A 17,456-nucleotide genomic window follows, 5' to 3' on the forward strand; every position below is an offset into this window, starting at 1 on the left:
TCGTTCAAACGTACCTAATAAGTTCTCATCGCTTTTCGACAGTGTCCATGCCTCTGATCCATATATAAGGACCGGTTTTATCAGGGTTTTGTATATTTTGCATTTGGTTTTTCTCGTGATGTTAGATCTTAGATGTTTAATTAGTCCATTACTTATATGTTTTATTAGCAATATGTATTCTTCACTTAACTTCTTCGCTGACATTGTTATCTGCGGTAACTAGTGAACCTAGATATGTAAAAAATTTTACGCTTTCGTTGTTATAGTCTCCTATTGTCAGATTCTGTAGTTCTGTACAAATGCCAATATTTGTACACTTTTTATTATTATTGTTCCTCTGGTATTGACTTTTGACTCTCTAATTATATTTTCTAATGTGATTTTGAATAGAATACAGGATATGGCATCTCCCTGTCGTAGGCCCGTTCTAACATGGATTGTATCTGTTAGTGCGTTTTGAATTCAGATTTTGCTTTGTACTTTAAGTGTTTCTTTTACTATATCAATGAGTTGAGTTGGAATATTAAACTCTTTCAGGGCGTGGATCAGAAATTCTCGATGGATACTATCATAGGCACTCTCAAAAGCAATGAAGAGATGATGTGTGTCTATATTAAATTCACTAGTCCTTTCCAAGATTTGTCTCAAGACGAAGATCGGATCTACTTCTGCCTGCAGAAACCACATTGATATCCCCCAACTATTTGTTCCGCGTATGGTCCCAATCGCTCATACACAATATTTGACAGTATTTTATATGCCACAGTCAGCAACGTTACTGCTCGGTAGTTTTTACATTCAAGCTGATCTCCCTTTTTATGTAGTGTAATAATTACCCCGGTATTCCAGTCTTGTGGCAGTTGTTTATTATTCCATATGTTCACTATTAGTTCGTGTATCGCATTCAATAGGGAGTCTGCGCCTTATTTTATTAATTCTGCGCTAATATTATCTAATCCAGGTGACTTGTTGTTTTTCAGTCTGGTAACTGCTTCTTGCATTTCAGCTACTGAAGGGGAGTTGTTTCTCTGGTATCCGTTTGATCCAGTATAATTCCATTGTATAGTGGATATTCGTTTTGTTCAAACTTTTATTTGAAGAATTCTGTCCATCTTTGTAGTATTTCACTCTGTTGAGTTACTATATCTCCTTCTTTGTCTCTGCATTTCATTGTTCCTGGTTTAAATTATTTTTTGCTTTTGTTAAGTTTTTGGTAGAATTTTTTGGTTTCTGTTGGTTTATTTAATTCTTAAATTTCTTGGAGTTCTTTTTCTATATGTTCTCTTTTTTTTTTCTTTTTTTTTTTTTTTCTTTTCTTTTACACTACCGTAGCCCATTCTAAAATCCATAAGCAAATGGTGAGTGTCAGTTCCATTCTCATATGTTTTTTCCAACGGTTGTCTTAGAAGGAATATTTGATTGAACTGATATTTGCCTATTCTATTTTCACAATATCCCGATAGTCGATGGTACAGAATGTAGGACAGTATTTTGCAGGTCACGTTTAGAAAGGTAATTCCTTGTAGTTATCACAAATTGTTTTGTCTCCTTTCTTAGAAATAGGTAGAATTATACCTATGTTCAAGTTATCTGGTAGTTTTACCTCCTTCCAAATTAGTTTTACTACCTATCATAGGTTGATCGAATCTGCTTTAAGAAATGGTATAATAATGTATGGAAATAAAAAAACACAGCTGTTTTAAATACTTTATTCTTTAGGAGCCATATTCATATTTTACAAAATAAAAAGTAGAACTCTGAGACTAGCAAAATTCGACATAAAAATGAGAAAAATTATAACTTTTGAACAAGTAGCCTTTGTATATCCATTATGGCAACACCAGGCTCGGAACTGTCAATAGGTCATTACGTAACAAATATTCGCACTAGTCCTAGAAATAAACTACACTGTGGTACTGCCAGAATAAATAAATTGTTATGGTCTACAATAAAGTGTAAGGATAGAAAGTATACAAAATTTCAAAATTACATCTATGATAATTTCTTAACAGTTTCTCTATTTTCGTTTTTAAAATTTATAAAATAATATTGAAAGATATTTTAACGGTAGCTTTTTGACAACTTAAATTCATTTTAATTTTGTGATTATTAACCAAATAGTTTTCCCATTTTACTATTTATAAATATTACTAAATAAATATTGAGAATAAAAATACGGTTTTCGGAAAGCAGGTCTACTAATAGACCTGGATCATGCGTACCAAAAAAAGGTTTAATAATAGCAAGCTGAAAAATTTGTTAGTAGCTTAATGGTGTTTAGTCGGACAAACTTTGATGTATAGGAACACTGAAACAGGGGAAGTTTAAATTGTGGAACAGGTCAGACTACCGAATATTCTGATCTGTTCCTCAACTGTGTGGTAGAATGTCAGACTACGAAAACTTCCCATGTATTTTGTCAGACAGATCTTCCAATTGGTTTGTTACCCTTTTATTAAACTCTCATGCAAAAATCAGACTGCTATTTATCACCAACATAATTCTCGTCAGTTAACATAGTCTTTGTGTCTTATTAAAATGCTCAACATATTTATCGGGCAAACATTTTTTCATATATTATAATTATAATATAATGTTTGCTATTGAATAAATCTTAAAAACAACCTGCTAGTTTTCACAATCATAAACTTGTCAGGATGACAAGTTCCACAATTAAAATCACGTTCCACAATTAAAACTTCCCTGTTCCAGTGTTCCCATACATCAAAGTTTGTCTGACTAGACATCGTTAAACTATTAACAAATTTTCAGCGTGCTATTAATAAACTTTTTTTTTGGTACGCGGAATCCAGGCCTATAATGATAATCTTATCATTACAAAAAAAAATTAAAGAAAACTAACAGAATTTAACATTTAGATTATACAGTATGTCCCTGTAAGTTGTATCCATATGGATAACTCTGATAACTCTTTTATTATTAATTTTAAGAAAAAAAGTTATTTTTAATAAAAAGTTGTGGATAGTCTAAAATATAAAATACAACCATCTTATATGAAATTTTTTATACGAGGTATGTCAAAAAAAATAAATTTAGATCAAAAGTAAAGTACCTTTACAGTTCAGAATATTTCAAATAAAAGGATGTAATTACATACTGAAACATAGTTTTTAATTCTAAATAACTTTTCGTAATAACAGTTTTTGATATTGTGAAAAATAAACGTATTTTACTCTTGAGCGAAATTCATATTTTTTGACATACCTCGTATAAAATTGATAAAATTTGACATAATATGGTTGTATTTTAGGTTTTAGACCATGCAGAACTTTTTATTAAGAATCACTTTTTTTCGTAAAATTAATAATAAAAGGGTTATCTGAATTGAAATGCCTTAAAATAATGTTAGTTATCCTTAATTTTTCAAAAAGAAAAAATTTTCAATTAGAAGGATATAATTGCATACTAGAATATATTTTGTAATACCAAACAACTTTTCGTAATAGCAATTTTCAATATTGCGAAAAATAAAGCTACTTTACTCTTGAGTGAAATTCAAGCTTTTTGATATACCTCGTATAATATTCAAAAATTTGATATTTGATGGATAAATCTTATGTTTTGGACCATGCAGAGCTCTTTATGTAGAATAACTTTTTTTCGTAAAATTAATAATAAAAAAGTTTTTCATATGGATACAACTTACAGGGGCATACTGTATATTTTCATTAAAACTTCCGCCAGGTCAATAGTCATACATTATTTTAAATTATGGAAAAAAAGGAACAATCAAAACACCTGATTAAAAGATGATAAAAGTATATTGTTACGACCACCATTCTACTCAAATGCTAATATTTTGGTAGAACATCAGGTCGGCGTTTAATGTAAAATGTGTTCACTTGTATAATCGCATCAACTTTAAGCTCATTTTTCTTTCCTTCATAGCGTTGAGTATTTCTTTTTATTTTTTTATATTTCCTTGTTTGTTACGTTCTGTGACCATGATATTGTCCTCATTCTTAATAAACAATAACACTACATCTCAAAGCAAGCAAGTCTTTTTTTTCAGTTGCTTGCGTAATTGTCCAGGCTTCAACTCCATATAAAATGGCAGAGAATACGTAGCATCTCAGTAAGTAACTAAGTGTTAGAAGATTGTAAATAAACTACAATAAACATTACGATATACAGAAAATATCATCCTGAAGAGGCAGTCAAACCAAACAAACAGATAAAAATAAACTAAGGACTAAACCAAGGTTGTAATATGTCATCAACATTTTTTTTATATATACATATATTGGGGGAAGCATACGAAAGTTGAATAAAATAAGTGGGATAGGTAGGTATTTATAAATATCCAACAAATACAAAAATAAAGCCAATACCTTTCGGAAAGTGAATTTAAACCAGTTAAAATAGTTATTTTTTTACGCCCGTGCTAAAACAACCACTTTCCCGCACGCATTTCGTTGTACTCGTAGAATAAATAGCTTGTAATATTGCTTTATAATATATTGTAATACATGCAATAAACTAATATTTAGATATTATTTACTAATTTATTTCAAATTGACCTTATTGTGTTCATGCTTTAATGAAATTCCCGCACTAGCGCGGGAAAATTTAATTTTCATCTCGAGGGAAAGTGCAACTTTCGGAAAGAAAATCCATGCGGGAAAGTGGCCGTTTTGGCACGGCCGTAGAAAAAATCTATATCTAATGCGTATTCATTTGTAAATGAACTTTCGTCTTGTTGCCATCTTCCTTACTCTTGGTGCAGGACTTTCAATCTTTTACGGGTCGGAGTGTAGGGCCGGTATTTCCAACCTCACTTAAGCCAAAGCTTACTTTAAGCCTTTGCTTAAGCTTAGATGCCTGCATTTCCACTTCAATTTGAGGCTTAAGCCTAGGCTTAAACCAAATAATTTTAAGCTCGCGCGGGAGTTGGTTTAAGCCTTTGCTTAAAATTTGTTTCCTGTTTTTTGAGGTTATTTCTATAGATTATTAATTATAGAGTTGTTTTGAAAACCAACTTTTAAGTAATAACGTTATTATTGGATTATTAAATAATAATCTATTAATTTATTAATCGTAATAACGATTATTAAAATTCTTACTACTTTTGGAAGGTGTAGGCACATAAAAATTGTTTATTTCTACAATGCTTGGTAGGTATATTTATTTTACAAAAATAAACTTACATTCCAATTTGACATTTTAAGGAATATATCCAATAAACAAAATTACAAAGACGGATCTATTGCTTATGCAAAAAAAAACAATAAAAATATAACCAGAGAAAATATAGACAATAAACTAAAAACACATGTACATACCATGTACACAAAATTAAGTGAAGTAAAAATAACATTGATACTTGATACAGATGACCAGATAAAATTAAATGTCAACAGGAGTGGTTTTTACCTCAGAACAGTTAGCTCTGGCACTTTGACATATGCAGAGGTACCAAACCAATTGACTTTACAGCTGAGCATCAGTTTAGTTAAGAGAGTGATGGAAATACAGCACCCAGCTTAAGCTTCTCCTTAACTTTTGACACAGGCTTAGCTAAGCAAAAGCTTAAGTAGGTATTGAAATATCGGCCCTATGTATATAACCCAAACGGAAAAATTTGGACTCTTGCCTGTTGAATCCAATACCCTGCGTGATAAGTGGTACAATGTGTAACACATCTACTTACATAGAATTGTCCTGTGTTTGTTACGACCATTCAGATCGCTCTTTTCTGTATGGACAATATTTAATTGTTTGAAATGGAGACATAAAGTAAGTAAAGTAAAGTTTAATGAAACAATAAACTATGTATTTATCTAACGGTTAATTATATAGATAATTCAATCAAAAATAGACAATACACAAGATTAAATCAACAATGAATGTTATCATTGCATTAAAATTATTCAAAGCCAAAATGTTTTAGTTTAATTGGGTATATAAAATTCTCTCAAAATTTAAATATAAAATCATATATCCAGAACAGCGTACTCGATATTATCCTGTATTGTATTTGCCTTTATTCTTTATTACAAACAAATAAATAGCATTTTTATTATATTTTGACATCACAAATTAACAATTTTTATTACTGAATTCTATTTGGACCTTTTGTATCAGGATAAAATTATAGGTACAGTTTGCATATAATATACAAATAATATATTTTTTATATCGATAATGTAACGCCCGATTTCATAATAAAGTTAAAGTTGACTTTAACAAGGCAATTTTTATAGTTAAAGTCAAATTTAAATTTAAAATCCACTTTAACTTTATTATGAAATCGGGTGTTATAGCTATTTGTATAACAAGGGAGAAAAGTGCTACTTTTCCTCCCGAGAATGAAGTTTACTGCCCGACGCGTAGCGGAGGGCAGTAATCATTCAAGGGAGGAAAAGGCACTTTACTCCCATATTATACATATGGTTTTTCCACCTTCCTCAAATAACAAGTAATTTTTTCATTTTTATTTAATTTATTTATGTAACTAACGAACAAAATTTATTAGAAATAAAACTAACAAGTAGGTACAATATAACTGTCAACTGTCAAATATAAGTCAAATTATTAATGTAAACATTGTTAAATCAGAATAACAATTTACTGTTTTTTTACCGTTATGCAAAATACAGAGTGTTTTTAAATAAACGTTAAAATGTATAGATACTTAGGTACTTAATAGAAAATAGGTATTGTATTGTCAATAAGTTATATTTCATGAATAAAATACCATGACGTCAGTTTTACTTTTCCTCCCTAGGGAGGAAAAGTACAACTTTGCTCCCTACAATCAGGTCCGGAAAAGTATACTTTCGGTGGAGGTAGGTGGAAAAATTATTATAATGGAGTCACTGAAGGTGGATATGAGCTATTACCTCCGATTTCGTTGAACCTCCATCGATTTGCATGAAAATTGGTGAGTGGTTAGAGGATATCTCAAGGAACTAAGGTGACATGGTGCCAATTTGCGCTTTTACCCTGGGGGTGGATGCCACCCCTTCTCGGGGGTGAAATTTATTATATTAAAAATAATCCCATAATTCGATATAGGGACATATCACAAGCAAAATTTGTTATCTAAAGTTATTAAAATAAATCAAAACTTTTTGGGTTATTAAAGATCAAACATTTTAATTTTTCTTGAGAAAAATGCATGTTTTTAACCAATTTTTCATCAATAACTCAAACTGTGTAAATTTTTACAAAAAAGTTATTATTATCAAAATTGAAGCTAATAAAAAATGAAATAAATCCCTTACTAGAAAAACCTTTTAATGTTAACTAAAAGTGAGTTATAGGTAATTGTATGTATGTTTTTTTCGGCGAGTAAAAAACTCTAAGTATTCAAGCTGAAATAACGGGAAATTGATGCATTTTATAAAATAAACTTATTAAAAATTTGTCAAAGTACTTAAAAAGATCTATCAAATGAGCTGCCGAACATGTTGATAGCGTTAAAATTTATGCTCCAATTTTTTTTCAAAATTTATCTTTTAAAAATGTTTCTAAAAAATGTTATTGTTTTTTTCTATAACTCCGTTCGTGTTTACGATATCAGGTTCATCTAAAAACTGTTTGAAAGTTAATTCCAAGTGCTATTTAAACACGTTAAACCTAATCTTCTAAACCCCTTACTTTTTAAAAAAAAAATAAAAGGATAAATGACCCCGGTTGCATGGTTCCCACAGCAAAATTTAAGATTTAAACGTTTCTATCTCGGTTATTTTTTACCCTACAGAAAGAGTAAAACAGGTAAAATATTTGGCACAGAAAAAACTAAAATTTAGTTATATATAATTGTTTACGTATATTGAGTATTTTTGGAGTTATTATCAAAAGAATATGAGAATTACAATAATTTTAAAAATTATGATTTTTTTAAATTATACCTTTTTTTCAAAAATATGCATTTTAAACCGGTCAAAATTATCTAAAACATTACTTATGCTAATATAAAGAAGTTCTTGTAAGAATTACTATAAATTTTAATTTTTGTGGAAATGGCGTATGTTTTATTTTTCACTTTTTCCTAAAAAATTCGAAACAGTTCTTTTATTTTCATTATAATTTGCTTAATTTTGACGCTATTACCTTGTTCTGAAGCTCATTATTTGATAGGTATTCCGAAGTACTTTGACAAATGCTTAGCAGGAATATTTTATACATTGCATCGTTTTCCCGTTATTAAAGCTTGAATACTGAGATTTTAGTACTGGTCCAAAAAATTACACATTCAATTGCAAATAACTCACTTTGAAGTAACATTAGTTTAGTTCTTTATGTGAGTAATTTATTAAATTTTTAATTATCTTCAATTTCAGTAATAATAACTTTTTTGTAAAAGCTTATAGTTTTTGATTTATACGTGAAAACCGAATTTAAAACATGCATTTTTTTACGAAAAAATAAAATCTTTGGTCTTTAATAACTCAAAAAGTGTTGATTTATTTTAATAACTTTATATAACAAATTTTGCTTATAATTTGTCCCTCGATGGACTTATGGTATTATTTTTAATAAAATAATTTTCACCCCCGAGAAGGGGTGGCATCCACCCCAGGGTAAAAGCGCAAGTTGGCATCATGTCACCTTTGTTCCTTGAGGTATCCTCTAATTACTCACCAATTTTCATGAAAAGCGATGGAGGTTCAACGAAATCGGAGGTGAAAACCTTCAGTGACTGCACTATTAGTCTAAAATCCGAATCTAGGTCGACATGTTTTTAATAAATTTCATACATAGACAAATATGACTTGCATAGGTTGCCTATCAAAATCATGTCATAGCTATCCTTTAAGGGGAAGGACGTAAGGTTTTAAATCAAAATTACAAGCAGATTTTTTTTTGAAGTTTTTTTGAAAGTAAGTTTTGAAAAGTTTTTTTGAAAGTATGGTAGAATTATTTGATTTTTAAAATAAATAAGCATATTCAGTCAAATTCCTAGAATATTAAAAAAACTACAAGGAAAAATATTGACAAATGAGCCAACGGTGGCAAATTTTTAAAGACACCTCAAAAAACAATGGATTTTGCAGTGGACATCAGACCTCATCATTAGATCATGTTAAACAAAAATCTCCAACAGATTTTATTAGCTCATGAGTTTCTAGAGTGAATGCTGTCGAGTTTTTTAGTTTTAACGATTTTTGACCTTTTGGTATGTACTCAAAACAACATTTTTTTGCAAATAGGGTGAAAATCAACATATTAATTATTGTTAAACAAAAAATAAGCATAAATCAAAAAATATCTCGACAGCGTTACCTCACGAAATGTCTAAAGAAAATATATACAAAATTACGGGTAGATCGGTCAAGTAGTTTTTGAGTTACAATATCTACTTTGAAAATAGCAGTTTTGAGAAAAATGCGTTTAAGGTTTAGTTTTATTTTCATAAAATACAAATACACCATAAATGTTAACAGATTATTTATAGAATAAAAATTGTTGGCCTGGCATTTAAATATGCTTTTAACCTAACTAAACTTACATTGTTTTAAAAAAAACAGTAGATTGACTTTTTTAAACAAATATGTGCTTAATAAGAAATAATATAATTTTTAAGTAAACAGTTTGGTGGAAATATAATTTCTGTTGAATTTAACCAAACTTTTTATCAATATCGCATATTTCTACTAATATTTCGTAATTTTTAGGGAAAGAAAACATAGATATTCCACAGCCGCATTTAGAATGACAGCTACGAAAAGCACACATAGTCCCTTACGATATATTTTACGTTTTGTTTTTGTAGTAAAAACGTAGATAATTCCACCATCATTAAGAATATCAACCGGTCCTGTGCCGTCAACACGCCAGAAATAAGTGAGACTTTTCTCAGTGGTATTTACGTAACTGTCAAATCAATATTAAAATTAGTTATATACATGCTAACATCAAAGAAAACCGACCAAGATATCGCTTCTTGTCGTGAGTGTATTCTGTGACCATACCTTCAAAAAATTCACAAAAATGTGCTTGAAATGTTGATTTCAAAACCTACGGCCCCCTTAAGGATAGCTTTGACAAGATTTTGATAGGAACATGTTATTGTTAACGCAATTTATATTTTTGTATGTATGAAATTAAATACGTAAAAAAATGTTTCGTCCTGTAAACAGATGGGTGAAAGTCGAGCTTCGGGCCCCATACTATAATGTCTGTATACGTCTGAAAAAAAACAACGTGTATAGAAATCAGAAAAAAATACAAATAATGATAAATGGGTTTTATTATAATACATTAAAATTTGAAAAAAAAGTTATAAGTAACTTTTTTGAGTACAATTGTAAAACAACAAAAAGTATGAAAAACGTACCTTAAAAATATCTTCCAATTAATTAATATTATAACCAGTTGCTACAATCCCAAAAATATTTATCTAAAAAATATACATATAAAGAAGTAAAAAATAATATAATAATTTAATACAAAATATTAATGGATAGGAAAAAAATTGTAAAAATGAACATGTAGAGGGTTAAAACTGTACATTTTATGTATATTTGAAATATTACATGATTTGATGTGATAATTTAGCCGTTGAGAAAGAAGTAACATATTATTCAATTATGTATTTTTCTAAGAGAATTTTTTTTTAAATAACTTTTCTGTCACCAATTTCTCAACATATTATGTCGACATATTATAAAGTTGTATCGGCATATTACAAAAGTTTAATCAATACAGATAAAAGCACACAACTCATTAATATCTACTAGAACAAAATCTAGAAAATTCCAGAAACACTGTAAAATGAGCGCACTAATAAGTTAAATTTGTCAAAAAATTTCTTTTTGCAAAAAGCTTGCATATACACAATATACAGTGCTAGTCAAATGTCTTTTCCCTCAAAAGAAGTCCCTCATATCTTTTGAACGGTTGTACCTATAATAGTGGAATTTGGAGGGAGGAAATAAACAGACGTAAGCTTATTAACTAGTCATGACAGGTGACGTAATAGTGGTGGACGACGTTACAAAGCCACTGGGACCAATAAGTTTAAATGGGACCTTATGGCAAGTGATACCTCGTTTAAAAGGTATTCAAAATACCTATTCACTTATACTAATTTTTTTGGATTTTAGTTGATTTTGATTTTGGTTTATATGTAAATTAAATAAATCGTCGCCTCAAAGCAACAGTAGGGTATGTAAAAAAATGACTTTTGTAATAACCATGTCAAATGATTCGAAATAAACCCTTCTGTTGAGTGTAACACTAAGATAAATAAAGAGTGAAATACGTTTTTCATATTACATATCCTTGTGTAGCTTCATTATTTTTGCCCAAATTCTATAATGCAACACTAAGACAACATACATATCATACCATTATATTTTGTTACCCATTTTGGTCATCAATATTAATGCAACACTTATCTTACGCACCGTGACCCGTCAAAATAGCCCGGTCAAAACAGCCCCGTCAAAATAGCCAGAACACAAAATAGCCTCGACAAAATAGCCCGCAAACAAAATAGCCCCGACAAAATAGATCGCACACAAAATAGCCCCGGTCAAAACAGCCCCGGCTAAAATAGCCCCGGCTAAAACAGTCTGTTATAAACAATTACATAATTATTTATACAAGGTGTCCAAAAACTTTTTTTTAATTTAAATTATTTAACAAAAAGGAAGAACCTGAATTGAGGATAATTACCATTTCCGAAAAAATGTATTTTTAAGGAATGATTTCATGATGAATTCTGAAGGGAGCTTTTTTGTCGGGGCTATTTTGTCGGCGGGCTATTATACCTCGGCTATTTTGTCTGCATGCTATTTTGTCGGAGCTATTTTGTGTGCGGGATATTATGTCGGGGCTATTTTGTCGGAGCTTTTTTGACGAGGCTATTTTGACGGGGTACCCTTACGCACATATCCTACTGTTGCATGTAGTTATTGCTGAGTTGCGATTATGTCTGTGTTTATATTATCATCCAGCTTGCGGTCACAATTTTATCTTCAGTTCAGTAATTTAAACAATAGTTCTATTACATTGATGTTAAAAGGAGTAGTAAAAATGAATAATTCAGCCAATTTAAATTGTAGAAATTATGTGTATGTAGAAGAAGTCAGTATATAGTGTATTTAGCGAACAAAAATAATATTGATTCTGAGTTGTTATCTGGAATTTATCAAGCACCGGAAAAGGGTAAGTAAGTTAAATTCATGATAAATTCCCCTTTAGAAATTTCGGGCTGATTTAAGAAGATGCAATAAGTTTTTATTTTCACAACTTTCAGCATCGGCTATTACCAAAACTGATTCTGATGATATTTTTATTTTATCTTGTCAAATTTTTAAATTATTGGAAAACAAGTATGTTCATGTTATAATTTATGTAATAACATGTTTGAACAACAAAATTGTTTTGTTTTTTGTATTGAAATGTGTAAAATTTTAAACAAAACTTTAATGGAATATAAGTTTATGTAACAGAAATTTACGGATATCGTTAAAAATCAGATTATCTTTGAGGGCAACAGTAGGACAACTAACTTTTTTTCCAATTATTTTTCACTTTTTTGTAAATTAAAATAAATTGTTATGTGAAGCATGTAAAGTTAGGTACTCAAACAAAATTTCATGTAAATCCATTCAAATATAAAAAAGTTATTAATTACTGAAGTTTCGTAAAATTTTTAATTGCGTTTTTCTCGAAACTACATTATTTTACATATAATACTGTTGCTTTGAAGCGACGAAATGTAATATTGTAGTTTCGCATTTAATTAATAAAAATTCAAATGTCCGCCTATGGTTTTTGTCAAAAAAGTTGACGTTTTTCAATTCTCTAGTAGTTTTTACGTCAACGTCAACCTTTTTGACAAGTAATCATATGCGGAATTTTGAATTTTTATTAATTAAATGCGAAACTACAATTTTATATTTATTTCATTTATTCATCAAAATTAGCTTAAACTCCAACAAAATTCATATGACTGAATAGGTATTTTCAATACCTTTCAAACGAGGTATCACTTGCCATAAGATCCCATTTAAAATTATCTGTCACAGTGGCGCTGTAAAGCCATCTGTCACTATTACGTCACCTGTCATGACTAGTTAAGAAGCTTACGTCCGTTTATTTCCTCCCTCCAAATTTCACTATACGAGGGGGTATAGAATTTTGACTAGCACTGTATATTTTAAATTCATATTTTTTACACCAGCAATTTAACCAAAAATGAATTTGAGAGTCAGGATTTTTATGCTTTAATAAAAAAGCTATAAATGGTAAGACGGTTTGATAAGACGGGTTGATAAGAAAATTACAAACAATATGAAGAAATAAAAATACCGGGAAAGAAATTAAAGGCATAGTTTAGAAAACTGTCATCAGACCAATGACATACGCGGCAAAAACACTACCTGACACAACAAAAATAATGCTAGAAACAGCAGAGATGAAAACCTTTAGAATAATCTATGGTAAGGCACTATGGGACATGGATTAGTTGGATAACATCAAGGATTGGATAAGAAGATGATCAGTGGGAAGACCACGAAAAGGAAGGAATGTCAATCTACTGGAGGCACATTGAGAAACAGACAGATTCATGTGTACCTACACAAAAAAAAAGGAGAAGATGACATTTACGTTACAAACCAGTAAAGTACCAAAATTTGACGACGTCCGAAGTGGAAGTCAAAACGTCAGTAAAATTTTTTCGAGTTAAATTTTGGCTTATTTCTTAACTAGAATAGTAAATTAAATAATTAATATATACAAATTTAAGGGAAAATGTAAGAATGTCTGCAGTGGAGTAACAAGGAGTTGGCCAAAAGCTCAGAATAATAAAATAGAGATTGGACATATTTCAGCACAAATTTATAGATAACAAAAACTAAATAATAAACTAAAAGAAATAGGTGATAGGATAGCTAATAAAGTTTAGTATAAAATTACTATAATACAAGCACACAAGAACAAACAAGCCCTTACCAGAATTAACGTACTGTTTTTTAAATATTACTTTATTACCAAAAAAACGTATTAAAATATGAAAAAAAAAGTTGTAAAAAAGGATAATAGAGCTCACCTTAACAGGTTCTATCTGGTGCAATATTGATGCAATTGCGTATTTATTCCTTCTTGAAATATAGCTATTTATTATTCCACACTAGTATGGGCAAGAGATTTAGACATTGAGTGCTAATATTTCCTCTTAAAAGCAATTTTATACGTTGTTGATCAATAAGTAATTAAAATATTATAAATAACTCCTTTGTCAACTCTTTAACTTACTATAAATTTCAACAATGGTTTTTGCCGATATAACTTCATAAATTGTCCACTGTGGAAATTAAAAAATTGGATATACACCTGTTCAATTTTATATTGTCTAATATACAATTAGCTAATAAAATATTTGTTATCTGATTGGTAGTCACGAGACCAATCTGTACATATATATAAATATACAACAATAAACAAATAAATCATGTATAATACATAACACATATACTTCCAAAGGACAGTTGATAATAACTAGATAGTGTCAAAAAGGTAGGTATAGGTCATTGGTAAATGTGAAAACTTTTATTTATATTAATACATCATGTTTCAAGACATTGTTTTATATAAGGTTTATACGTGTAAAATTAAAGAACATTTGCTGTTATAGAAACGAAACATTTATGTTAGAACCATTTAAAATATATTTTTATTTAGATTGTCTAAAATGCCAAAACCCATAATGGCCCTTAGTATTTTTTATGATTTTTTAACAAAACTAAAATCCTAAAAAGTGAACAAACACTACAGAACAAAAGAGGTCCTGGAGTCTCTAGAAATTAAAAAATTCCACAAGGAAAAAGTTTTCCTGTAAATTAAAAAATATTAATAATGCCGTAAATGATAAAAAAGATGTCAACAATTTAAACAAAATAGATTTCGATTTAAGCTAAAATGCACAAAGGAATAGTTTCATCACGCCTATGATGTAGAAACAACTGATTTTTTAAATGATAAATCAAACATCAACAAACACCATACTAATTTTGACATATATTTTAAATGTTATTACTTAGTGGGTCATGCCTGTTTTTAACATTTTTTTGATTGTGACGTTTATTTGTGTATTTGTCCGGAACCAACTTTTGCATGGTTGGTAGGTCAAAGTTTCTTCTTTATTATATTTTTTGATAAATTGCTTTTTAGTCAATAATATTTCTTCAAATAGGCATAAATACCCTGATGAAACATCGAAAAAAAGTTAATAAAAATCAGAATACCATCATCATGATCGGCGTCATCAATCAGTCAATCTCGTCCACTGCTGGACATAGGCCTCCTTCAGTTCTTGCCAATGTTCTCTACACTGGGCTTCCCGCTACTCTTTTTATGTCGTCGGTCTATCTAGTCGGTGGTCGTCCTCGACTTGTTTTATAGTTTCTGGTTCTGCATTCCATGATTTGTCTTGTCCACCGTTCATCTTGTGTTCTAGCTAAGTGCCCTGCCCAGTTCCACTTAAGCGTCGTGATTCTTTCGACGACGTCTTGAACTCCTGATATTTGCCTGATTTGTTGGTTTGTTATGTGGTCTCGAAGGCTTGCGCTCACCAGTGCACGTTCCATGAATCGTTATGTTACTCTGAGTTTATTTGCGGATTTTTGATTCAGTTTGTACTGGTAAAACACATTGATTAGGGCAGTCTTTCGCTTGAGACACATGGGAATTGAACATTTTAGATTATGGATTACTTTCGCACATAGTGTCCTCTGCTTATTTTGATTTCGTGTCCCAGATATTTGTAAGTGTCTGTTGTATGACATTATTGTCAATAGTTATATTTTCACTCCAGATGAGATTTGCCATAAGTTTCGTTTTCTCAAAGTTTATGTTTAATGCTGCTCTCTCAGACAGAGTATTAAGCGAATGTATCATAGAAACTGTATCTTGTAAGTTTTCTGCGATTAATACAACATCATCTGCAAATCTCCGATGATTTAATCTTTCTCCTTATATACAGGGTGTTTCATTAATAATTGTCCATATAGTAACTGGAGAAACCTTAGCACAAAATACGAAGATTTAACCTAAAACACTTAAATAAAATGTGGTCTCTTACTGAGTTACAGGGTGTTTTATCTCAAAAATTTAAAAACTATTTTTGCCCAGCATTTTAAAACTATTCGACATATCCTTTTCATACTTGGCAAAAAGTGCGACTACTATACACCCTACTAAACTGTGATAAACAAACTTTTCTATCTACTACCAGAGGCGTACGACAGGGGATAGTGAATGGTTGGCCCTTCTCAAATTCTACGCCACTGGAGAAATTACTATTTTAGTGCCCTTTTTAGATTCTCCAATACTTTCTACGTAAATAATATACTCTTCATTGGTAACGATTAAGTTATCAGTTTTCGAGATATTTGAAGTTAAATATGAAACGGCACAGTTATTTTAATTAATGTATGATATGAGTGGCGTAGAATTTGGAAAGGGTCAACCATTCACTTCCCACGTTGTACGCCTCTGGTAATAGCCAGAGACGTTAGTTTAACATATAATAGTAGTTTGTACAGTACCTATACTTCCTGCATGAAAATGATACGTCGAATAGTTTTAAAATGCTGAGCAAAAATAGTTTTTAAATTTCTAGATAAAACACCTTGTACCTCAGTAAGCAACCACATTATTTTATTTAAGAGTTTTAGGGTAAATCTTCGTATTTTGTGCTAAGGTTTCTGCAGTTACTGTATGGACAATTATTAATGAAACACCCTGTATTGAGGCCCATATCTTGCCACTGAATGTTCTTAAATATTGACTGTAGAGCTGGCTTGAACAATTTTGGTGAAATATTGTCTCCTTGTCTTACTCCTCGACCTAAGCTGAATGTTTCTGTATCTTCGTGTAGTGGCATACTTGATGTAGCGTGGTAGTAGATTTTTTTTATTAGTGATGTGTAACTGTAATCTAGTCGGCTTTGTTTTAGGGCTTCCAGTACTGTTTCAAACTCTACAGTCATAAGCCTTCGCGTAATCGACAAATGCAAGAACCAGTGCTATGTTGTGCTCGATGCATTTTTCAATAGACGGCCGGAGTGATGACGTGGAAGTGTCAATTTTTATTGACATATGTATATGTCAGATTTTTACCAAACCTTTCCAAACAAACGTTGTTTAGTGTATTTTTTCAGTTTTTACAGAGAATAATTCCGTTTTTTGCAATATGTAAGTATTGTTATAGTTACTATAACAATTTTACAAGGTTTTGTAAATAATAAAGCATGATGTGTTATATAAATAGCAATAAAATATATGTATGGGTGAAGTAACGTTTAGGAGACCGAATTAAGACAGTGAAACTAAAAAAACACTATAATTAAACGTAAAAAATAGCACAGGAAGCAAAATTGTAACTTTATACTAATTAAAAAGTCTTGAGATTCGGTAAACTCTATCTTTTCAACGTGTTTACAATCTTTGTTTGGAAAGTGATAATAGCACTGA

This window comes from Diabrotica virgifera, chromosome 5 (genome assembly GCF_917563875.1).
Source record: "Diabrotica virgifera virgifera chromosome 5, PGI_DIABVI_V3a".
Lineage (NCBI taxonomy): Eukaryota > Metazoa > Arthropoda > Insecta > Coleoptera > Chrysomelidae > Diabrotica > Diabrotica virgifera.